The following is a 26465-nucleotide window of genomic DNA, read 5'->3' as shown; positions in this document are numbered from 1 at the left end:
CACTTCTGGGAGTAGCATTGACGAGTAGCAGGCTTCCGGGAAGCCTCCAAGACATCCCTCACCGCCTGAGAAAACTGGTGAGGAGTTACGTTGAGAGGAACCAAGCTGTCAGGTGGAGAGACTGCAGATTGGGATGAAGCAGAGACCCCTGATGCTGAGTAAGCAGTGAAGGAAACACTTGAAGTAGGCACGGTTCCCTGCTACTGAGTTGAAGGAGAAAGGAGAACCAAGGTTGTCTGGGCCACCGAGGAGCTATCAGAATCATGGTGGCACGGTCGGACTTCAGCTTGACCAGAGTCTTTTGAATGAGAGGAAATGGAGGAAACGCATACAGAAAGCGATTCCCCCAATCCAGCAGAAAAACATCTGCCTCGACGCGATGAGGAGTGTAGATCCTGGAGCAAAATTGAGGCAGCTTGAAATTGTGGGGGGCCGCAAAGAGGTCTATCTGAGGTGTCCCCCACTGAGCGAAGATCTGATGAAGGGGCTTGGAATGGAGCGTCCATTCGTGAGGCTGGAGGAGACGACTCAAGTTGTCCGCCAAGACATTGTCCTTCCCCTGAATGTAGACAGCTTTGAGGAAGGCGTTGTGGCGAACCACCCAATCCCAGACTCGGAGAGCTTCCTGGCAGAGGGAGGCAGATCCTGTGCCCCCTTGCTTGTTGACATAATACATGGCGACCTGGTTGTCTGTGCGAATGAGGACCACCATGTCGTGAAGCAGATGTTGAAAAGCTTGAAGAGCATAGAAGATGGCTCTGAGCTCCAGAAGATTGATTTGATGGAGACGGTCCGCACTGGTCCAGAATCCCTGAGTGCGAAGACCATCCAGATGAGCCCCCCAGGCATAGGTCGAGGAATCGGTCGTGAGAACCTTCTGGTGGGGAGGAGTGTGAAACAGCAAACCTCTGGATAGATTCGAAGAGGTCATCCACCAAAGTAGAGACTGCTGAAGAGCAGGAGTGACGATGATGTGTCGAGACAACGGATCCGACACCTGAGTCCATTGAGATGCCAGGGTCCACTGAGGAATTCTGAGATTGAGCCTGGCAAACGGCGTCACATGAACTGTAGAGGCCATGTGGCCCAGGAGGACCATCATGTGTCTCGCAGAGATGGACTGGCGAGAAGACACAGACTGGCAGAGATGAAGATGAGCATCCATGCGCTGAGGAGGAAGGAACGCTCTGAGGCGAATGGTATCCAGGACCGCCCCGATGAAGGGGAGAGACTGGGAAGGTTGTAGATGAGATTTGGGAAAGTTGATCTCGAAGCCCAAACTCTGCAGGAACAGAATCGTGGACAGGGTCGCCGAGATGACCCCTGAGGCTGAGGGAGTCTTGATCAGCCAGTCGTCGAGGTAGGGAAATACCTGAAGACCTTGGTTCCGGAGTGCTGCGGCCACCACCATCAGACACTTCGTGGAGACTCTGGGGGATGAAGACAGGCCGAATGGAAGCACTCGATACTGTAGATGGAGATTTCCCACCCGAAATCTGAAGAACTTGCGAGAGGCCGGATGGATGGGAATGTGAGTGTAGGCCTCCTTGAGATCCAGAGAGCATAACCAGTCGTTCTGCTCGAGGAGGGGGTAGAGAGAAGCAAGCGTCAGCATGCGAAACCTCTCTTTGACTAGGAATTTGTTGAGGACCCTGAGGTCCAAAATGGGTCGCAGGTCGCCCGTCTTCTTCGGAACAAGGAAGTACCGGGAATAAAACCCCTGGTTCAATTGGTCCGTCGGAACCGGCTCTACGGCACGAAGCCGGAGCAAAGCCTGAGCTTCCTGAAGAAGAAGGGCGGTCTGAATCAAGTTGGAAGGATACTCTCTTGGAGAGTGGTCCGGAGGGACCCGATGGAAATGAAGAGAGTATCCTTCCCGGATGATAATAAGGACCCAGAGGTCGGATGTTATGGCCTCCCAGCGATGATAAAAATGATGGAGGCGCCCTCCGATGGGAAAAAGAGGGGGAGGCAGAACGAGATTGGTTATGCCCTCGACGAAACAGTCAAAAGGCTGAGTGGCCTTAGGGACAGCAGGTGACTGAGACTTCGGCTGACCCTTCTGAGGAGGCTGTCGCTTCGCCGGTTGCCTCGCAGGTGGAGTTTGCCTCGGTTGATAACGTCGCTGATAAATCAACGGTGGACGAGAGGGTCGAGACTGTTGAGGCTTAGGCTTCGGCCTAAGGATGGACTGAAAGGACTTTTCATGATCAGACAATTTCTTCGTGACTGTCTCGATGGATTTGTCAAAAAGATCCGCCCCAGCACACGGGACGTTGGCCAGGCGGTCCTGAAGATTCGGGTCCATGTCAATGGTTCGCAACCAGGCCAACCGGCGCATCGCCACAGAGCAGGCTGCTGCTCGGGCCGAGAGCTCGAAAGCATCATAGGCAGATTGCATCAACTGAAGACGAAGCTGGGACAGCGAAGCAACCACTTCCTCAAATTCAAACCGAGCCTGGGACTCGATGAATGGTGTGAATTTCCGAAGCACAGGCAGAAAAAATTCCAAGTAGGCAGCAAAGTGGAAATTGTAATTCAGGACTCGGGACGTCATCATCGAATTCTGATAGATGCGTCGACCAAACTTATCCATGGTTCTGCCCTCGCGGCCCTGAGGCACTGAAGCATAGACCTGCCCAGGATGCTTGAGCGAGGATTCGACCAGGAGGGACTGATGAGAAAGCTGAGGTCCCTCGAAGCCCTTATGATGCACCGTTCGGTACCGAGCATCCAATTTTCCAGGGACCGCAGGGATAGAGTAAGGAGACTCAAAGCACCCCATGAAGGTCTAGTCGAGGAGTTTGTGCAGAGGAAGGCGCAAGGACTCGGCTGGAGGACGAGGCAAGTGCATGGTATCGAGGTACTCCTTGGAGCATCGAGACCCAGCATCGAGGGTAATGTCCATGTCATCCGCCATCTGTCTGAGGAATTAGGAAAAAGACAGTTGGTCTGCTGTCGCCGGTCTACGAGAAGGACTAGAAGAAGACGAGGCCTCTGGCTCCATAGAGGTCTGTGAGCAACAGGGTGAGTAAAAAACCTCGGGGTCCTCGAACTCCGGGCCTGGAGGCGGAGACCCAGCCGAAGCAGCATACCCCATCCGAGGTAATTTCTTCTGAGGCAAGACGGTCGAGTGTCGAGAGGAATGCCTCGAAGAATGTCTGGATCGATGCCCCTCTCGATGCCTGGAAGGGGATCGAGCCCGTCTGTGAGAAACCTGGTCAGACGCCTCCAAGGAGCAGATCGGACTCGATGCTGTCGATCGCAGAGGCGGAAGAGTCGATGCCTCCCCCGACGATGCCCAAGCTTGATAGGGGGTTCGGAAGAACTCGTCCTGCTTCCTGCTATGCCCAGGACTGGGAGGCCTCGAAGGTGGACGCCACAATGAGCCATGGGGCGGGGTAACAGGTTCCAATGGAGGCAAATCGCTAAATGAGGCTTTCCTCGAGGGAATAGGCTCCAAGGGGGGCATATCACTAAGGGAGGACTTCCTCGAGGGAATCGGTTCCAAAGGAGGCATAGCACTAACCGAGGACCTCCTCGAGGGCCCGGACAGCGCACGCCGCTCCTTCTCGCCGAGCAACAAGGTCGTGCGGCACGGCGGAGGAGGAGGGGGCGGTCCACCCCTCGGAACCGGAACCGGGAGGTCACCCTGGATCGAGGCAATCAGCCGGGGTCCCATGGTGTGCATGAGTTCCACAAACTGAGCCTCCAGAAGGGACTTCAACGAAGCCGATATGGAGAGATCCGTACCAAAAGGGGGCCCTTCCGCACGGTCTCCGCGCCATTTCGGTGTCGAATGCTTCTGCTTGCCAGCCTTCGGCACTTTAAGCACCACCGGTGGAACTATAGGGGTCGATACCTGCTCAGAGGAGACGGAGGAAGGCACCGGCGCCGACGTCGAGGCCGAAACCGGCGTGAACGATGCCGGTTTCAGGAGGCCCGAAGCAGCCGGGGAGGCAGCGGGCTTCGCCGATGGGGTCAAAGCACCAGTCGATGTCGATGTCGAAGCTGAAGGATCCAACGAAGCTTCCATCTTGAACATGGACTCCCACAGCAGACAGCGGCGCTTAAACGCTCTCGCCGTCAAAGTGGAGCAAGGCCGGCACGATTTCGGGAAGTGATCCGGTCCCAGACACTGTAAGCAGCGTCGATGAGGGTCCGTGAGCGAAATCGCAATTTGGCACTTGCCAAATTTTTTCAAACCGGTAATCGGCCGGGACATAGGCCGGAAAAGTTCCACCGCACGGTCGAAGGCGCGGGGCCTCAGCCATGTGGCCGACCCGGTGTCGGAAGGAAAAATTTTTTTTTTTTTTTTAAAGAAAACAAAGAAAGAAACAAATGCACAGGAGAGCCAACAGAACTCAACCCGCGGCAAAACAGAAGGCAAAAAATGAGATTCAATGGGCGCGAAATTGAAGATAGACTTCTCAGCTCCGCGGAAGAAAATGAACTGAGGAGACATGCCCGGACCATCGGGCGGGAAGGCACTGGCGCATGCGCGGTGCGGGCATCTCGAAACTTCTGAGTTTCTTCAAGCAAGACAAGCTTGCAAGATGTCCGTATCGGGGCTCTGTCGGATGACATCACCCACTAGTGAGAATACCTGCCTGCTTGTCCTGGGATAATGACATACTTCCTTCCTCACAGCAGCTGGCTTATGAATGTAACCCCCTGAGTAGTGGCTCTTGGCTGGTTATGGGACGGAAATGGGAATGGATGTCAGACCATGATAGTGCAGCATTTTTTTGTGACGTTTTTCTACAAAAGGCCAGTTTTTCGTATGATTCTGGGTAATTCTAGTTAGACAAACATCTGTGTTAGTTAAGGACCGCGCCCAAATAGAAGCGTACGGAAAAACAGGTGAATAAAAATCTGAATATAGATGTAGCCAAGGCCAGAAAAACACACTATAGATAAATATTAAGAAAAAGAATAATAATATTCTCTTTATGTACTTTGCTATTAAGCCAGATCATAGAGGAAATTAGGTAAAGCGTAACATACATGCATAGAGATATTAAGAACTCCATCTTGGTTCCCTGCTGTTCTTTGTCCTCTCTGGTTTTTTGTTTAGCTTCCCGCCTTTAGCCTAATGGTTCTAATTGATAACAGATGTGCTTAGGCCAGTTAGGAAGAGCATATTCCAAACTGAGATATAACGTGTATTAAGTATGAATGTAATATATTGTGTTGTGTGTGAAAGGGGCCCCGAATGAATGAATGATGTATGAAAGATACGTGAAAGAATGGTGTGTACTTAATTTCCAATATTTTATATAGTTTAAACCTGAAGAAACACTAAGGAAAATCCTGAGGCAACATCTGGGAGTAATTAGAGTCAGAGACTGTTGCTTCAGTCTCCAGAATAGGAAGGGGGGCATTGGAAGCCCATGCTTATCACTGTGTGTAACATGAAGCTGTCAGCTTTCCTCTTCCAGACTAAAGTTACTGTCAATTTAAGGAGAGGTTGAGAATTTCTCAGCACCCTGTTAATAATTGTAGAATTCTTTTGAATATGTTAATGTTAATTCAGAAATCAAAAGTAATTTTCTGAAAACTTTGTATAACTTTTAAATGTGGAGGAATGTTTCTTTGTCCAACTTTAAGACCACCCATAGGATTGTTATTGGTTGATTATGATGATGATGTCACGAAAAGCCAACAGCATATAATAGGAATTTTGGAGCTAGTAAAACGAGACAGTTAGGAGAAGGCCAGCCTTTGGCACCTCTAATGATCTCCCATTAGCGCAACGTTAAGCAATGATGCTGTTCTTTTGATCTAATAATGGAAAAATAGAAACAATAATTCAATAAATCTTGGTTATAATTTTAAAAACCTTGCGCTGGTGTCATTTTGCATGTATTATTGTTTTCAAACCTGAAGCTTTCACAAAGGCGTTGATGTTCCTTGCTCAATTGGTGCCGAAACCCGGGAACTAATTTGACGCCTTGAAAAAGCTTATAGGTTATTCATAGGAACTCTAGAGATTTCGCATGGTTGTGAAACAAAAGTGTTAGTCACGTTATCATTAGATGACAGGTTGACTGGCTGCGCAGGAAATGGCGGACAATGGAAAATTGTGAGTATATGCCTGTTTAAAGAAAATTAAAAAAAAATAAAAAAAAATAAAAAAAAAAATACGAAAAAAAAATTATTTAACAATACGGAGCATGCTTGTATATATCTGTACATAATTGTATAAATTTGTGGATAGAGGGATGTGAAGTTAGTGGAAATTAAATGTTAATGGAAAAAGAAAAAGAAAAAATTAGAAATAAAAGTAACACAGAAAGAATGTAACAGCCCAGTGGAACAGCAAAGGTGGCTTGTAGCTTTTTTAGCTGATGGTCCACATTGCTGGTTCCTCTGTGAAAAGAAAGAAAAAATCCCTTGCAGTGCTGGCATTTTTCCATCTGGCTTTTAAACTGAGCAGTGCCTGTCTGAAAGAAAAAAAAATTTTTTAAGGTAGAAGTGCGTGAGAAAGCCGACAAGTTTTTGCTTGTCAGAAGAGAAAAAAATTTGTTCTTCCCTGCTGTGTGTCTAAGCTTTGTCTCTGAACTAACTTTTTTCTCTCTGTGAAAAAGAAAACTGTCCGTTTTAATCTGACTTTGAAAAGTTTCCCTCGCTGTTCCGTCTCTTTGTTTGAAAACACGGGCTGAGGGAAGTCACCCCCTCCTCCGTCTTCTCCCAGTGCCTATCTGAAGTAAAGCAAACTGGCTGTTGTATTGCTAATTTGAAAAGAAAAGAAATTGTGTTTCTCAGCTTTGTCTTTCTAAACTCCAGTTTCTGTCTCTCTAAACTTCCAGGCTGTCTCTCTGTCTCTGAATTAACTTGTTTTGTGAAAAGTTAATGATGTCTCGCTGGAGTAAAAAGTCCTTTCGCTCTGGGCAGCTCCTTTGTTTGAAAGAGCGGGCTGCAAATGGGGGATTTTCACCCCCACCTTTTTCCTCCCTCGATGCCTTCCACAGAGCCTGTCACGTGAGCTGGAAGGCGGGCTTTTTGAGTTTCTCCTTTGTTCACTACCAGGCAGAGGGGAGGGGGATGGGGAGGAAAGAGGAAAGAGGAGGGGGAGGAAAATTCCACAGCATGGAGTGTCTGAAAGTTTGGGATTTTTCAAAAAACAGGTATTGATTTAAAATTCTGTTTTAACTATGAGCTAGCAGAGGAATGTAAAATCAAGAATGTGTGAATATCAGGATTCAATGTGATCTCTCTCTGATAAAACTTTACCAGCTTAGGGAAATGCATGCTGTTTGGAGTTCCGATCAGCCGGTATGTTGCTGCAAAGTGTCTTGTGAATTGCGAGAATTTAATTCAATTTGTTTCTGATTTAGGAAAACAAAAGACAGTTGGGAGAGTTTGTATAGCTAAGTGATTCTTGCTGTGTTGAGAACAATAGAGATACCTTTGTTGAACTTTTTTAGTGTTTAGAAGACCATGTGGGTTTGCATCCCAGTAAGAATAAAGAGTGAATTTCACTATTTTTAAAAGTTGTAAGAGTGTTGAAAGAAAAAGAATGTAGGATCAGAAGGCATCAGAAAGTGATATTTAAACGAGATGGTTAAGTGGAAAGAAAAAGAAAGTTTTAATGTCTGGCTTTGAATGTACACGAATGTGGAAAGAAAGCTTGTGAAATGTGTTAATTCCCTGATTGTAAGGGATATGCTAAGGTAGGGGAGATGGTAGAAAGAAAAAAAACCCCTTGATTAGGCTCAAGGATAATTTTGTGCAAAGAAAAAGATTTATTCTAGCAATAGATGCCATGCTTAAAAGAAATATTGTGTTTGTGACAGTGTGCATAAGGGAAAAAGTTTCCTTGCCTTTGTATTTTTATCTCAGGGTTCAAATTAGTCCTGAATATATATTTTTATTCCCCTGAGTGGCTTTAAAAGTGTGTATTGCCCGGAAATGTATGATTAGGAAGTAATTAAATTTAAATGCATTTTAAAATTAAAATTTGGGCAGTTTAAAATAAAAAGATTAACAAAAATAGAGGTTAAGTACCTATATTTTTTTTTGACAATTAAAATAAATGTGAAACAAAAGCCTTGTTAACCTTGTTACCGGAAAATAATAATTATAATAAACTTTTATGTAAGTGGATGAATTCGGAATTGAATTTTGCTTACTTTTTACTAGTAAGCTCTTCAGGATAGGAACCTAATAAAGAATATGGATTGAGAATAATTCCCTGGTGTTAGGAAAAAAGAAAGTCTAATTTTACCATGTAGAGAATGTGTCTGCATGTTTAAATTTTCCTGTGGCCATATTTGGTACCACAGGACTCTGAAAAAAGTCTATTTAATCTGTGTGTTTGTATTTCAGTTAAGAAACTTCTTTGAATCTTTTTCACAAGTCAACACAGAGACTGTGACTCTGCGATGCAAGAACTAGCACTGTTTGCAGAGGGGAAAACATTTCATGTGTTTCTTTTCTTTGTTCTTTTGTTAATGATCATGTGCTTCTCTTCCAGGATTTACACTGATCAGCAGTACCACATTCCACCACTAGAGCTGTGGAGAACACAGAGAAAAATTCCGAAGCTGAATTTTCGGCGGGAATTTCAGTGTTCCTTTGTCTGTGTTCAAGAACACAAACAGTTCCATAGTTACAGAAAAGCCAAGCTTGAATTCTGAAAACGTTGCAGCATGAACTTTTTAAAGCCATGATTTAAATTTCACTGAAATTAATTTAGAGACTCCGACCTTACAAGTTGCTAAAAACTATTTGCAAAAGACATTTCTGGACTCATAAAAAATTTTGAAAGAAAAAACAGACTTTATCTTAAACCACGTTACTTTAAATCACTCCATTTGAATTAGACTTCTGAACTTTAATTATGCTTTTGCATAATTCAATAGACTTATTATGATATTGTGTTAATAACTGTATTTTCTTTATCATTGTCTTCATGCATTGTTCTCAGAAAATATTTTGTTTATCCTGTATTTTAAATTTTATTTCATATGACTGTATTTCCATATACAGTGGCAGCTTCTAAGCTGTTACACAGTGCCACAATATTGTTTAATTGGGTTTAACAGCTGATATCATCAGTCCTTTTAATGATTTTAATTTAAATTTGAAAAATGAGTTCCTGCCACACACACAGAAAGAGAAAAATTATATCTGATGTGCCTTCACTGAATGCATTATCTGCACATGAGTTACATTTCCATATTAAGCGTATATTTGGTTTTCTTAACACTGTGCATTATTTTACACTTTATTGATTTAATTCCAGGGTTCTATAACATAACACTTTTGAGCATAGGGACCAATTACATTAGGTAATACTGAAGTTCTCTTTATCTTAGGGAAATCTAGGGTTCTATTTTTCTTTAGCTATACTTTCTCTAAATTTCTGACCTTTTTTAACTTCAAAAGTACTGGAGTTTCATGAATACCTCTATGAATAAAACAACAGACTCTGCTCTAGGACTGTACTTGCACCTAGAACAGACGCTGTCTAGCTATCACTGGAATGGTAAGTTTCCTGTATGATATGGCTTAGGCAGCAACTTACATAAATGTACACTTGAATGGGTTTTATCTAGAATAGTGGATGGGATTTGCTTGCATTCTCACTAGAGAATTCAAGTACGCTTTGGGTAAGATCTTCTAGGCACCTGCCGTTGCAGGCCTAGGTAGTACATTTTTCTGGCTTTTGCTATCTAATTGGCATTAAAAGAATATACTTGCACAGACACATACTGATCCATAAGAAGAACCGTACCCAAAGTAAACCCCAGTGCCACAGATAAGACCACGAGCTCAATTATGAATATTACTTCATAAATTCAGTAATATTCAAGAGGGGTTTGAGTAGTGGCTCGTGGCTGGTTATGGGACGGAAATGGGAATGGATGTCAGACCATGATAGTGCAGTATTTTTTTGTGAAGTTTTTCTACAAAAGGCCAGTTTTTCGTATGATTCTGGGTAATTCTAGTTAGACAAACATCTGTGTTAGTTAAGGACCGCGCCCAAATAGAAGCGTACGGAAAAACAGGTGAATAAAAATCTGAATATAGATGTAGCCAAGGCCAGAAAAACACACTATAGATAAATATTAAGAAAAAGAATAATAATATTCTCTTTATGTACTTTGCTATTAAGCCAGATCATAGAGGAAATTAAGTAAAGCGTAACATACATGCATAGAGATATTAAGAACTCCATCTTGGTTCCCTGCTGTTCTTTGTCCTCTCTGTTTTTTTGTTCAGCTTCCCGCCTTTAGCCTCGTGGTTCTAATTGATAATAGATGTGCTTAGGCCAGTTAGGAAGAGCATATTAGACTCCATATTCCAAACTGAGATATAACGTGTATTAAGTATGAATGTAATATATTGTGTTGTGTGTGAAAGGGGCCCCGAACGAATGAATGATGTATGAAAGATACGTGAAAGAATGGTGTGTACTTAATTTCCAATATTTTATATAGTTTAAACCTGAAGAAACAATAAAGAAAATCCTGAGGCAACATCTGAGAGTAATTAGAGTCAGAGACTGTTGTTTCAGTCTCCAGAATAGGAAGGGGGGCATTGGAAGCCCATGCTTATCACTGTGTGTAACATGAAGCTGTCAGATTTCCTCTTCCAGACTAAAGTTACTGTCAATTTAAGGAGAGGTTGAGAATTTCTCAGCACCCTGTTAATAATTGTAGAATTCTTTTGAATATGTTAATGTTAATTCAGAACTCAAAAGTAATTTTCTGAAAACTTTGTATAACTTTTAAATGTGGAGGAATGTTTCTTTGTCCAACTTTAAGACCACCCATAGGATTGTTATTGGTTGATTATGATGATGATGTCACGAAAAGCCAACAGCATATAATAGGAATTTTGGAGCTAGTAAAACGAGACCGTTAGGAGAAGGCCAGCCTTTGGCACCTCTAATGATCTCCCATTAGCGCAACGTTAAGCAATGATGCTGTTCTTTTGATCTAATAATGGAAAAATAGAAACAATAATTCAATAAATCTTGGTTATAATTTTAAAAACCTTGCACTGGTGTCATTTTGCATGTATTATTGTTTTCAAACCTGAAGCTTTCACAAAGGCGTTGATGTCCCTTGCTCACCCCTCCTTCTCAGACTGAGGTAAAAGGTATCCCTCTTGAAATAAGATTTGTTTTGTAGTCATGCATACCGAGGGTTAAAATTGATACCTTTCCCCAGGAGAAGGGGTGAATTACATAAACAAAATAATAATATATAATAATATGGTATAACCTTGAAATAAAAATAGTTATTAAACATATAATAAAATAAATATAAAGAAGCACTAAGGATTCAGAATTTAAAATAGAATTAATATTTAATAAACAAATGCTGTAAATCAAATCTAAACAAAGAGATTCTACTTCCCCTCTGTAAAGTTCTTCTTTTTCCTCAGATTTGGGTATTTGAGGCTTTATGTTCTTGTTATGTAGGGGTACCACGTAGGCGCGCAGTTGTTAGCAGAATCTTTTGCTAGCAGATTCTCTCTTGCTGGAACCAACCTACTACTCTGACTTAAACAAACCAATAAGGGAAAACCCTATCCTAATCTAATAACCCCAAATTGCCTAAATATACTTTCTAAGCTAGAAAAAAAATAGATAATTGATGTTCCCTATACTTTTTCCCTCCCCAGAATTTCTTTTTTCTAAAATCACTCAAATTTCCTATATCTCAAATCACTCCTATATCTCAAATCACTCAGATTCTCTTTAAACTTTACAACAGATATTCACAGAAATAGGTTTCCAAAGCAGTTTATCAATTTTCTTTTATCAATATTCTCTTATAACATTCACAGGAATCTGTCACAGGATCTCTCATAAAAATCTCCTCCAAAAATTAGCACCACAGAAGTCACTCAAAGATCCTCTCAAACATTTCCCAGAAGTCTCACAGAAGAGCAAACTGAAACTTTCCTCATAAAATCAGCACAATAAATTTCTCACTTATAGAATCTCTCAAACACTTCTCAGAAGATTCTCACAGAATGTCAGACTGAAACTTTATGCAGAACTCAGAACCATATATTTCTTAGTCAGGGAATCTCTCACCCATTTCCCAGAAGATTCTCGCAGACTCTTAAACATTACCAGCATCAATACCAAACTTCAGACCTTATCCAGAATTTCACAATCCTTCACAAATTCAAATAAAAACCACCATAATTACCTTCTCACAAGGCACAGAAACCAAAACACTTCCACACAGATCCAAGTCACCCTCCCAACTGTCAAATCTCACAGTTAGAATCAGCTTATGCTGATCTCTGCATGAGGATAGCAGAACTGTGCAAGAGATCAGCAACAGAAAACCTCAAAACTGCACCAATACAAACAATACACAAACCATACTTCTCAAAATAAAAAAAACACAGATATTCCTCCCAGATCCTCTCTGCTTCATTAAACTCTTTAAAAACTTCTTTAAACCCTGTTTTTTTTTCTCAAGTAGCTATTAAATTTTTAACCCTGGTTACATGAAGCCACATCCTGCTGGGACAGGACAGAAGCGTCAGAGCAGGGGGGAGAGAAGTGTAGCCGCAGGGTAGCTTAATTTATAGGCTGGTGAAGTCACGGCCCTGGGCATTTGGCGTCCTGGGCCACAGCCTCATCTGGTCCATAGGTTAAACTGGCCTTGATAACAGCAGTTCTGTGTAGACCTGCCATTATAAAATTCATGCTCAGCGTGCATTTATTTTCTATACCGTTCTCCCAGGGGAGCTCAGAACAGTTTACATGAATTTGTTCAGGTACTCAAGCATTTTTTCATGTCTGTCGCAGTGGGCTCACAATCTATCTAATATATCTGGGGCAACTGGGGACCAAGTGATTCTGGTAGCTAAATCTTGGTACTCCCAAACTTGGCATGAGAAAGTTTACCATTGTTGCCACAAGAATGGAACAATCATCTTGTTACTAACACGAGCCTCAGCCAAATGCAGAATAACTACGTTACTGCGTACACAATAAGCCATAAAAGACTCGCAGGTTTAAAAATCATTGGCTCCTCTTACCAACGGAGAGAGGTGCAGTAATAAAAAAAACAACAACTCATGGACTAAACATCCACATGAGAAAAACCTGCACAGCCTCCAGGTAGAGTACATCTCAGTGCCATACATCTACTTATACCCATATTGAGCAGAAGGCATAGCGCAGGCACTAAAACTCGCGCTATGCCTTCGTAAAAGAGGGGGAAGGTTTGGGATAAGGTGTACATACTTCACTTTTTGTTTTAGGTGGGAAAAGTACCCAAGGGCAAATGAATGCAGGTCCTTTTTTCCTTGGACAATTTCCAAAGTAAAAATATGTGTGTGCTTTCATTTTAAAAGCTGGTGAACAATCCACAGGTTAAAAGTACCTACAGATTTAGCAACCATGCTGGCAGTGTGAAATTTACCCTCATCAATCTAACAAGCTTATAAATACGGATCAACAAGCATATTCTCGTACACTTATTATCCTGTCACAGTTTCTCAAAGCTGTTTTATTCAGACGAGACCTTTCACATTGAATAAGTAAGGAATGAAAACTATAATGTTCTAGCTTTTACAAGATTATAACCACTGCTATATGTTGCAAACTGCTTTCCTGTATATATGAGACCATAGATCTAATGTCTTTAAACAGAGTAGACAAGCTACTTAATGCTGAATAATCACTTGACTTCTACAAAAAGTATTGAGCACAGTATTACTTATTCTGAAAATAAGAGCACATAGATTGAGTCTGATTGTGTGCACTGCATGCTTTAATTAATGGTGCTTTCCAGCATTCCTGTACCTTTCCCCCATAACAAAACAAATTTCAACTGGCAATATGGCAAATCAAGGCTGCAGCTTTATTAAAGAACATTTCATTTCAAGCGACATCAAAATTACCCAATGCTTTACCTTCATTTTCCAATTTCCTCCCTCACAGTCAACTCGGCCTGTCTTCCAGATAATGATAACTTAGCTGCAGGGACTTATAGAGTACCTTGTGGATTACTCACTCTTGCTGCATAGCCTGTAGTGCTACCAGGCTGTAACCTTTGTCCCCATAGCAACAGAGCAATGATCCCCTGTGACTATTAACATGTGACACAGTGACGCTTGCAAGCTTCATGATCAGAGGTGGGTTCAGCTCTCTCCAGTTATCCTCACCATCTTTGTGTGGGGAAGAGTGATGTACTATGAAGCCCCTAACTCCCCTTAAAGCTGTAACACAATTCCCAGGCCCAGTCCTCCGAACACTGTCTCACCCTGAGGGCCAAATCCCTTGATTCCGCCTCCCTCAAAATCTTCGTCTTCCCAAACCTGATTCTCTCGCCCTAGACTCCAGCTCACATAGGGGTCCTTTTACTAAGCTGTGGTAATAGTAAGCCTTAGTGTGCCCTTAGGCCATTTTTACCACAGCCATAAAAGTCCTGATTTTCTGTTTTCTATTAATGGCTGTGTGCCAATGTTAACAAGAAGAGTGTGTCACCAAAGAAATGGATCCAATGTCTGGGAGGGTGTAGATGGGCTGGAGTAGGTTTTGAGGGAGATTTTGGCAGTGGGTACCCAAGCACAGTACCGGGTAGAGCTTTGGATTCTTGCCCAGAAATAAATAAGAAGAAAAAATAAAAAAAATTTAAATTGAATCAGGTGGGGCAGACTGGATGGACCATTCGGGTCTTTATCTGCTGTCATCTACTATGTTACTATGTCACTCTTCGCCCCTGACAAATACTTTCAAAAAAATACAAAAAATTTATTTCACATATGGCTAGCTTGTGCACATTCATAAACTACCACATGGCGCTGTAGTGTGTCCTGTTGTAGTCTATTTTCTCCAGAATTAGGTGCACAATAGTGCCTAAAGCAGCTTAATAAAAGAGCTCCATAATTAGAATAGGCAGATTAAAAAGTACCTCCTCCAATTCTTTGTACAGGTGTGTGGGTGGAGGGACGGTCTTCCAACAATTAAGTCTATGAGATAATAATCTGCAAAAAATTAAGGGCTCCTTTTACAAAGCTATGATCAATGCACCAAAACCTGTAGGAATTGAATAGGCTCTTTACCATGGCAGAATCGCTAGCGTTGCTTTGTAAAAGGGGGCCCTAAATCAACAAACACGTGATAAAATTATTTCCTTAAGAATCGGCAAGCGTGCAAAACATTTAAGTAACATTGTTAAAGTTGTTTATAGAGCCTAGCTTACATGGGACCTATAAACAACTTTAGCAGATGGTTTGAACTTCTTCCAATTTTTTTCAGGCAATAGAACGTTGTTTAATGATATTTGAATCCCCATTCCTCTTTTTGTTAATTTAGCTTTGAAGGCAGTGCAAGCAGCCACAGATTTATCTAAAGTGAAGCGGTGATCAATACTCAGACAGAAATTTATGAGTCTAGTTTACTCCCCCCAAAAAATTAACTATTGGTTACAAGATTATTGTTAATAAGGTAAAGCAAGTGTTTGTTCATTGTGTTATTGCCGAGGCCGTGTTCTGCTCTTAGAATATTAGTTACCTGCTTAATGAGGGACAGTCTCAGAACAAAGTTCCATAAGGAAGCTATTGTGTTTCTAGGTGCATGGCTATGACAATTTGATTCTTTGAACTGGGTTGAGTCCTATATTCCCCATAGGTTTCTACTTTTACTGCTAAGGGGGGATAAATCTACAACAGTCCACCTGATATTCCATGCTACTTAACCAGCCAGGAATGGCTCCTGGTCCATTAAATAGCATTTGGCCAGCTAACTAATAATATTCAGCAGGAGATAACTGGTTATCTCTGCTGATTATTAGCGGTTAACACCTTAAACTTGACTGGTTATATCGTGCAATAGTCACCAATTTTAAGCACTGGCCAGCTAAGTACAGCAGCCATATCAGGCTGAGCAAAAAAGCAGATCTATCTTTGGCTTCTATAACTTAGCTGACAGCACTCAAAATTGACTTAGTAACTATACTGTAACTATGGCCAAATGTAACCTATAGGCAGCGGAATGCTGTTTGGCTTGGGAGGGAGGGGGTCCAGGAGCTCCGCCCTAGTCCCCAGCGGAGTCCTATGACGCAGCCTCTCCCCAGCTCCTGACTCCTCCTCCCAGCGCTGTACATTTAAGTGTTCAGGCAGCCGCCAAGCAGCGTCAGCAAGCAGGCCTGACTCCGGAAGTAGAATAAAGGGTTCCGGGGCAGGCTTGCTCATTGACAGTGCAAGGCAGCTGCCCGACGATTTAAAGTACAATGTCAGAAAACAGATGGGAAGACAGGTACCAAACAGAGACCGTCAATCTTTGGGGAGGCCATGGCCCCTGTGGCCTCCCCGTTCCAACACCTATGTTGTAACCTGTTAACCGCCAGCCTGCAATCCGTTCTAAGCTCTTTGGGGAGAACAGGATAGAAAACAAATTAAATAAATAAATAAGTTTGAGCTGGACAAAGATAGATCACATATTCAATGCTGGTCGCTGGAAATAGCCCGGAACTGAATATCGGTAGCCAGTGTTGACCACAGGAGACAACCGGTCTCCCTCAAATGGTCTCAATATCGGCCCCAGTGTGCTTATACTTAGGTGCCAGGAGGATACCTAGTCTATAAAGGAAAGTATGTGCCAACTTCCTTTCTAGAATAATAGCATAGCAGAGTGTGCAGGCACATACGGTTTTTGTGTATGTTTTTTTTTACTTTTGACAACTCTTTGGAGAGGTGCAGTGTGCGTATGTTTGAACGTGAGCGATATTAAAAGTTCTTTTCACGAGACTTTGCTGCTCCTGACATACCAGAAGTGAGAGGGGACATACAATATCTTAGACCCTTGATGCAGGCTTTGAGACCAAACATGGGCCGTGTTGGGTCATCATAATTAAAGTCTCCTTATTCCAGTTTTTTGGGCCAGTTGAATCCAGACCCATATCCCACCTACCCACTACATTTATAGTTGAAAGTGTGAGGCCACCAAAACCCACCCAAAACTTTCTGTACTGATATATAGGTGACACTTGCAGCCATAAAGGCTATTGGGATGGTATAGCAGGTTTTGGGGGTGTTTTGGAGGATTCACCATATGCTACCGTGTTTTCCCGAAAATAAGCCCTAGCATGATTTTCAGGATAGGTCTTAATATAAGCCCTGCTCCATAAATAAGCCTTAGTCCCTGGATTCGCTAGTAGCAGCACTTCCCCCCGCCCATCCCCCTGCCTCTGCCCCAGCTGCACAGGCAAACCCCCGCTGACCCTCTCATCTTTCCATCTCTCCCTCCCGTCTGAACCCCGCTGACCCTCCGACCGTGAGACCTATATGCCTCCCTCCACAAAGCAGCATTGGCAGCACTCTAAACAGGCTGCTTTGCGGCCTTCTCCTGCCGAGGCATTCCCTCTACCTCATCACTGATGATGTCATCAGCAATGTGGCATCCGGAAGGTCCCGACGTGAGAAGGCCCCAAAGCAGCCTATTTAGAGTGTTGCCAACGCTGCTCTTTGGAGGGAGGTATGTACCTCTCGCTATCGGTGGGGTTCGGATGGGAGGGAGAGATGGAAGGATGGGAGGGTCAGCGGGGGTTCAGCTGCATGGTGGCGGGGCGGGGGTGCTGCTCAAGAAAAGGAAGGATAGAAGCTGGGCAAGGATTGTGTTGCAGGAGGGCTAGAAGATGCTGTGCACAGTGCAAGGATTCTGCTGCACAGGGGGATGGGAAGGAGGGAAGAGGGATAGAAAGATGCTGCAGAAGGAAGGCACAAGGGGATGGGTGAGAGGGGAGGAAGAGAAAGGAAAGTGGAAGAATTGGAGTGGAGGAGAGAAAGGGAGAGATGATCATTGTACATGAAAAAAATAAGACCAAGTGCACTTTTTGGGCCCAAAATTAATATAAGATACTGTCTTATTTTCATGGAAACATGGTAATATACTAATGAAATATGTACCTGACACCCTTTAGTGAAGTTCATAGTAATGTCCCCTAAGGAGCCTCACTGTACTGTTGGCATGTCTGTGTGGCCAGTCCATTAAGATGCTGGTTTCCTCAACATCCAAATGGGCTTGATTTGGACGTTTTGAACTTGGATGTTTTTGTATTTGAAAATGACCAGAAAAATTAGACATCCTAAAGGCTGACATCTAAATAGGTCTTTTAAAAAAAAAAAATTGAACGTCTAGCGGTTTTGAAAATGGATGCTTTCCTGTCCCAATTTTTGGGCGTCTTGCAGGAGAAGTGCAAAGTTGGACTTAGAAGTCCTATCGAAAATGGCCCTTCATGTTTCTGCCAACTCAATAAAACTGTCGTTGCAACATTGCTCGAGGGAAATTGATGACTCGTTAAAAGAGCATCTGCTGATAACTTAATCTGGAAAAAACTGTAGTCTGCTAGATTTCAGGTTCAGACCCCTCACCTACAATCACTCCAACTCTTTTTGACAGAGCATTTTCCTCAATCACATCTTTCCAGTATCTAGGATTTATCCTTGCGTCATTACTTCCTTTTTCATTTCAAATTTCAAATGTGATTACAACAAATTTTTATTTTTTCGCAAATTTAGGTCAGTTCAGAATTACCTGGATATTGAATCATTGCATGCGCTAAGCATGTTTATAAATTCTAGACATGATTACTGTAATACCATCTATGCAGTCTGACAAAATCTAACCTTAGACTACTACAAATATTGCAAAAATACTGCCGCAAGAATACTCTGTCATGCCATATGTTTCGATCATGTTAGACCTCTATTAAAACAATTGAATTGGTTGCCTATAGAATAGAGAATTCAATTTAAAATACTTTCATATTAGTTTATAAGGTTCTTTATGCAGACATTCCCACATATCTATCGGTGCTTATTATTCCATTATTTATGGATTCTACATTCATTGACTTTTAACAGGCTTATTCTCCCACACCCTTCGAAGGCTAAATGGGAATTCACCAAAAAATGTCTGTATCTTATTTTGTGTCAATGGCTCTCTGGAACTCTTTACCTACTGTTCCCTCAAAACTGAGCGAGAGTCCTCCAACTACATTGCTGCCTGTACGTGTGTGTGTGTGGGGGACGGGGGACGGGGTTGTTTCAGTGACAGGTAGGTTCCCTTGAGCAAAACTTGCCTGTCCCTCACTATTTAAAATATGATAGTGAAACAGCACCCCCTACTGGCAGGACAGTAGGTAGCGGTCTCCTATTCAGCTTAGAGCAGTGGTCTCAAACTCATGGCCCGGGGGCCACATGCGGCCCACCAGGTACTATTTTGAGGCCCTCGGTATGATTATCATAATCATAAAAGTAAAATAAAATAGTTTCTTGATCATATGCCTCTTTAGCTATAAATTACAATATTATTATTAAGAATTATCCAAAAGGAAAAATTTATAAACTATAAAGAGTTTTATCTCATACAAAATTGTCATGTCTATAATAAGACATTAACTATTTTTTTTCTGAGGCCCTCCAAGTATCTACAAATCCAAAATGTGGCCCTGCAAAGGGTTTGAGTTTGAGACCACTGGCTTAGAAGGAACAGTTTCTTTACCCCAACTTATTCATTAGAACAGACCTATACTGCATTTTGGACCATGTTGAAAACTTATTTGGTTGAAAAAGTTTTGGGGTTATGTTGAGTTTCCTGATTAATCTGGGTACATGGGCGAAAGGTGGTATGGCTGCTATTTGTGAGAGTTTCTTTCCCTATTTCTCAGGGATGTTGACTATTTCCTTGACTTGGATTCCAAAATGGGCAGTATATCAAATTTTAATAAGTGTGTTTAAGAGCAGGTTTAAATTTTGATGTCTTGATTTTTTTCAAGTATGCAGGTTTGCCTATTGTGAAATTGGAAATACAAGCATATGTTTGAGGTCTATCCAAACCAATTCCGTAATCTGCTCCCTTGAAAACCGTGCATGCTGCAGATATACATTTGGAAGTGGTGGCTCTTTTAAACCACTACTTACTAATTAAGAACCCTATTAACAAGATATAGAAAGAACGTAAATCTTAAAGCAAATTCACCTTTTGTAAGATACTGTTAATTTTACAGCAAATGCAAATTCTACTGAAACAACAGAACCATTTAAAACCAAATCCTGTAGCAAAAAAACAGCAGTGTTACAGAAACAGATGATATGAACTGACAGCATAGTGTTTGGAATAAGGTATCCACATATGAAAGGGAAGCTCATAAATCATGGTGTTACTTTCAATTCAATTGGGACATTTAAAACTGCATGCAACAGCCAGAGCTTAGTTAAAGGCGATGGGCTTATAGCATCCAGGAGGAAAGTCAACCATATGCCAGTCACAATGGACCACTGCAACACAAAAACAACCTGTAATTTGAGAAGCTCACAGAAGCAATGAAACAGATGTGGGAGGGCACACAGTATGAATGACTACTCAGCCACAGGGCAACTCTGCACTAAACACAGCAAAAGAAATCATTTAGCTTTGGCATACAAGACAAAAAAAGAAACGTGAATTCATTGCTAACAAAGAACCAAGGAACTACAAAGTGAATAACTCCAATCTGTGAGCTGAAATTTTAATATTTAATTATATAACTATTTTTAAGATTTTGGTTAAGATTAAAGTTCTCAAACTCTCATTGCATTAAACTTCCTGAAGAAATTCTCACAAGCGTGAGAAGTATAGAGATTTGCTTTAAAATGCTGCAAATCATGGAGGGTCTGTATGATTTTCATTTAACTATGAAAGGTGCAAGGTTTTAGACTGGGAATCATCTTTGGGTAGGCAATTCAAAGCAATTTGGGAACCATTTTGGTTTATTCTGACACATTTCAATCACTAAATTAAAAATAAAATCATTTCTCCTACCTTTGTTTGGTGATTTTATTTTTCTGATCTTTTCCCAGTCTCTCTGGTTGCATTTCCTTCTGTCTGTGCTCTTAACTGTGAGTGTTTTCTCTCCTTCTTCACTTTCTGCCTTGCATCCATCTTTGTTAGAAAAACATACAGGGACTCATATGTGAATACTAGTCAGTAAATTGAATGAAATAATAAATAGGAGACTGACTATATAGATACTATGTACCAGTGGGAAGAGAGCAAATGACTCCTAAAAACGCTCAGAGAAGTGAAACTCTGAAGGGGAGGTGGATACCTTCCCTTGGGGCAAGAGTTTACCGTCCAGTCATTGCATTTTACTTTACAGAACTTCACTTTCTAGCCACTGGTAAAATTGTGAACAGTTTAAATAATTTATAAATTGACAAAAAATTGTTCAAAAAATTATACAAAAAGACTCTTGCTCATTGGAAACTATACACTTATCTGTGCAAGCTTTTTAAAGTTTTGTGGTTGTACAGGCTCTTAGGGGTCTCAACGCGGCCCCGTTTCGAATATTCTGCTTCAGGAGACCCGATGCTACACACTATGACACCTCTGTTGTAACCACATTATTCCAAGAGATGATCTAAAATTACAAAAAATTTTATCATAAATACCACACACACTACTAAAATTTCAAATGTAATGCGGTGTGGGGAAATTTTACTGCCTCTAGGCAAAAATAGGAGAAGAAAGAAAGCACAATACACATACCGTTTTTTAACTTCAAAACCTCCAAACGACGGAGATCACTGCTCAACCCACCAATTTATACTACAGTGGGGAGGAGGGGTGACCTCCGACGGAACGTGATGACGTCATCACGTCAACAAGGTTATGAATGTAAGTGCATGTGAATCACTGTCAATACAAATAAAGGCTATTGAGAAAGTCTGTTGAAAAAACCTGTTGAGAAAACCTTTACTGTTGCTGAAAAATCGATACATATGTTGCAAAAGTGGATGAGTTAACAAGTACTGAAAAAAATATAGTCACAGAAAAGCTACCCACTCAATCTCATTATTCAGTCCATTAGGGTGAAGGGTGTTCAACTCAAAAATCCACCTTTGTTCCTTACGCCACAGAAGTTTAGGTATGTCACCCCCTCTAGATGTATTCACTGTGTCTAACACAGAAAATTTTAGATCCGCAATCTCATGTTGATGTTGAATCCAATGCTGCACCAGAGGCGCTTCAAGCGTGGCCGAATTGATCCTACTAATGTGCTCAACTATCCTGGTTTTGATGCTTCGGATTGTACAACCCACATATTTCAGCCCACAGGGGCATTGTATTATATATACAACTTGTTTGGTATTACAGTCTGAAACAGCAGAAGTGAGTCTCCTCTTGGTGGAAAGATTCATGTATTGTAAAGACACACTGTACTGGCACATTTTACAATGCCCACATACGGTGTGCCCCCCTGTGCTGATGCTGGTCTCTTGAGAAGGGTGTACAAACTGAGAATGCACCAAACGTTGTTTCAAATTCTGCTCTCTGGAAAATGCAAAACGCGGATGCTCCTGAAACTCTGGGTGATACTGCATGACATGCCAATGACGTTTGATAGTGCGTTTGATATGAAACGCCAGATGAGAGTAAGGTAAGACACACACTAAAGGTTGCTCATCACTTTTTTGACGTGATTCTAATAGCAAAGTCCGGTTAACATACAACCCCCTCTTGTATGCTTTGTTGATAACAGAAACTGGGTACCCCTTGTCCTTAAACCTGACTTTCATAGCCTCTGCATGTAGAATATAATCCTGTGTAGAAGTGCACAATCTTCGAAGTCTCAAAAATTGGCCCGCAGGAATGTTATCTCTTAGATGTTTCGGATGGAAGCTATCATATTGCAAGAGGTTATTCCGGTCAGTGGGTTTCCGGTATAGGCTTGTTATAAACTGACCATTCCTTAACTGAATGCTGATGTCCAAGAAAGGCACTTGATGGTAATCTTTGGTCAAGGTAAATTGCAAATTAGCATCACAGCTATTCAACCATCCTAAAAATAAATACAATTCATCCATGGTGTCTGTCCATATTCCAAAAATGTCATCTATGTATCGTTTCCAACACACCAAATGTTGCCACTGTGTTGAAGGATATAAAAAGGTTTTTTCAAATTTGGATACATAGAGACAAGCTATGGACGGAGCCATTTTAGCTCCCATCGCTGTACCTTTAACTTGTTTGTAAAACACCTCACCAAACTTGAAGTAGTTCATGCCTAGTGCGATCGACGCCAGATTGATCAAAAAACTTATCTTGGCACCAGAAATGGCCAGCGTGTGGAGTTCCTCCTTGATGATAGTAATAGCATCACTCTGGGGTATATTTGTATACAGAGCAGTGATATCCAAGGTAAATAATATCGCACCTTGTGGGATATTAGTAAGCGTATCCAGAAATTTTATCATACTTGCTGAGTCTAGTATATATGAAGGGGCGAGGGGAACCCGATCTTTAAGATAGGAGTCCAACATAGCTGACAATGGTTCCAAAATAGACCCTATACCTGAGACTATCGGTCTACCTGGGGGGTTCTCCAGTGATTTGTGTATTTTTGGCACAAAATAAATGACTGGAGTTTTTGGATATTTACAATGAAGGAACCTATATTCTCTCTCAGTTATGACTCCCGACTCAACCCCCTGTACCAGAAGGTGCGAAATTACATCCTGAATGTCTTGTACTGGATCTTGAAAAAGAACCTCATAATATACAGTGTCCGTCAGCTGGCGATGGGCTTCTGTGACATATTGTTCTGTATCTAGAATAACCACTCCTCCTCCCTTATCAGCTGGTCTGATAACAATGCTATTGTCCATAGTTAAAGATTGCAGAGCCATTTGCTGTGGGCGTGACAGGTTAAACCGGAAGGGGAATTGTTGGTGTTCCAAATGCCCTATATCCCTTAATATGAGATTTTCAAAAGCCTGTATGTGTGGGTCCACTACACCAGGGGGGCACCAAGTAGATTTCAATGGTAATTGCGGTTGTGTGGTGGCCTGAGAATCAGGCATACTACTGTCAGTGCTATCAGCCTCATTGTTGTGAAAAAAATTTTTGAGCTTACACTTCCTGATGAATTTAAACAAGGCTATACGAGTATCAAAGGATTGATAAGTATGTGTTGGCACAAACGAAAGCCCTTTCTCTAACACTGATATTTCTACTGTGGTGAGGTTTCTATGAGATAAATTGAAAATATTAGATGTTAGGGAGGATCTGGTACAGGGGGTTGAGTCGGGAGTCATAACTGAGAGAGAATATAGGTTCCTTCATTGTAAATATCCAAAAACTCCAGTCATTTATTTTGTGCCAAAAATACACAAATCACTGGAGAACCCCCCAGGTAGACCGATAGTCTCAGGTATAGGGTCTATTTTGGAACCATTGTCAGCTATGTTGGACTCCTATCTTAAAGATCGGGTTCCCCTCGCCCCTTCATATATACTAGACTCAGCAAGTATGATAAAATTTCTGGATACGCTTACTAATATCCCACAAGGTGCGATATTATTTACCTTGGATATCACTGCTCTGTATACAAATATACCCCAGAGTGATGCTATTACTATCATCAAGGAGGAACTCCACACGCTGGCCATTTCTGGTGCCAAGATAAGTTTTTTGATCAATCTGGCGTCGATCGCACTAGGCATGAACTACTTCAAGTTTGGTGAGGTGTTTTACAAACAAGTTAAAGGTACAGCGATGGGAGCTAAAATGGCTCCGTCCATAGCTTGTCTCTATGTATCCAAATTTGAAAAAACCTTTTTATATCCTTCAACACAGTGGCAACATTTGGTGTGTTGGAAACGATACATAGATGACATTTTTGGAATATGGACAGACACCATGGATGAATTGTATTTATTTTTAGGATGGTTGAATAGCTGTGATGCTAATTTGCAATTTACCTTGACCAAAGATTACCATCAAGTGCCTTTCTTGGACATCAGCATTCAGTTAAGGAATGGTCAGTTTATAACAAGCCTATACCGGAAACCCACTGACCGGAATAACCTCTTGCAATATGATAGCTTCCATCCGAAACATCTAAGAGATAACATTCCTGCGGGCCAATTTTTGAGACTTCGAAGATTGTGCACTTCTACACAGGATTATATTCTACATGCAGAGGCTATGAAAGTCAGGTTTAAGGACAAGGGGTACCCAGTTTCTGTTATCAACAAAGCATACAAGAGGGGGTTGTATGTTAACCGGACTTTGCTATTAGAATCACGTCAAAAAAGTGATGAGCAACCTTTAGTGTGTGTCTTACCTTACTCTCATCTGGCGTTTCATATCAAACGCACTATCAAACGTCATTGGCATGTCATGCAGTATCACCCAGAGTTTCAGGAGCATCCGCGTTTTGCATTTTCCAGAGAGCAGAATTTGAAACAACGTTTGGTGCATTCTCAGTTTGTACACCCTTCTCAAGAGACCAGCATCAGCACAGGGGGGCACACCGTATGTGGGCATTGTAAAATGTGCCAGTACAGTGTGTCTTTACAATACATGAATCTTTCCACCAAGAGGAGACTCACTTCTGCTGTTTCAGACTGTAATACCAAACAAGTTGTATATATAATACAATGCCCCTGTGGGCTGAAATATGTGGGTTGTACAATCCGAAGCATCAAAACCAGGATAGTTGAGCACATTAGTAGGATCAATTCGGCCACGCTTGAAGCGCCTCTGGTGCAGCATTGGATTCAACATCAACATGAGATTGCGGATCTAAAATTTTCTGTGTTAGACACAGTGAATACATCTAGAGGGGGTGACATACCTAAACTTCTGTGGCGTAAGGAACAAAGGTGGATTTTTGAGTTGAACACCCTTCACCCTAATGGACTGAATAATGAGATTGAGTGGGTAGCTTTTCTGTGACTATATTTTTTTCAGTACTTGTTAACTCATCCACTTTTGCAACATATGTATCGATTTTTCAGCAACAGTAAAGGTTTTCTCAACAGGTTTTTTCAACAGACTTTCTCAATAGCCTTTATTTGTATTGACAGTGATTCACATGCACTTACATTCATAACCTTGTTGACGTGATGACGTCATCACGTTCCGTCGGAGGTCACCCCTCCTCCCCACTGTAGTATAAATTGGTGGGTTGAGCAGTGATCTCCGTCGTTTGGAGGTTTTGAAGTTAAAAAACGGTATGTGTATTGTGCTTTCTTTCTTCTCCTATTTTTGCCTAGAGGCAGTAAAATTTCCCCACACCGCATTACATTTGAAATTTTAGTAGTGTGTGTGGTATTTATGATAAAATTTTTTGTAATTTTAGATCATCTCTTGGAATAATGTGGTTACAACAGAGGTGTCATAGTGTGTAGCATCGGGTCTCCTGAAGCAGAATATTCGAAACGGGGCCGCGTTGAGACCCCTAAGAGCCTGTACAACCACAAAACTTTAAAAAGCTTGCACAGATAAGTGTATAGTTTCCAAAGAGCAAGAGTCTTTTTGTATAATTTTTTGAACAATTTTTTGTCAATTTATAAATTATTTAAACTGTTCACAATTTTACCAGTGGCTAGAAAGTGAAGTTCTGTAAAGTAAAATGCAATGACTGGACGGTAAACTCTTGCCCCAAGGGAAGGTATCCACCTCCCCTTCAGAGTTTCACTTCTCTGAG

Source organism: Geotrypetes seraphini, chromosome 3, assembly GCF_902459505.1.
Source record: "Geotrypetes seraphini chromosome 3, aGeoSer1.1, whole genome shotgun sequence".
Taxonomy (NCBI): Eukaryota; Metazoa; Chordata; class Amphibia; order Gymnophiona; family Dermophiidae; genus Geotrypetes; species Geotrypetes seraphini.
This window is presented reverse-complemented; position numbering follows the sequence as displayed.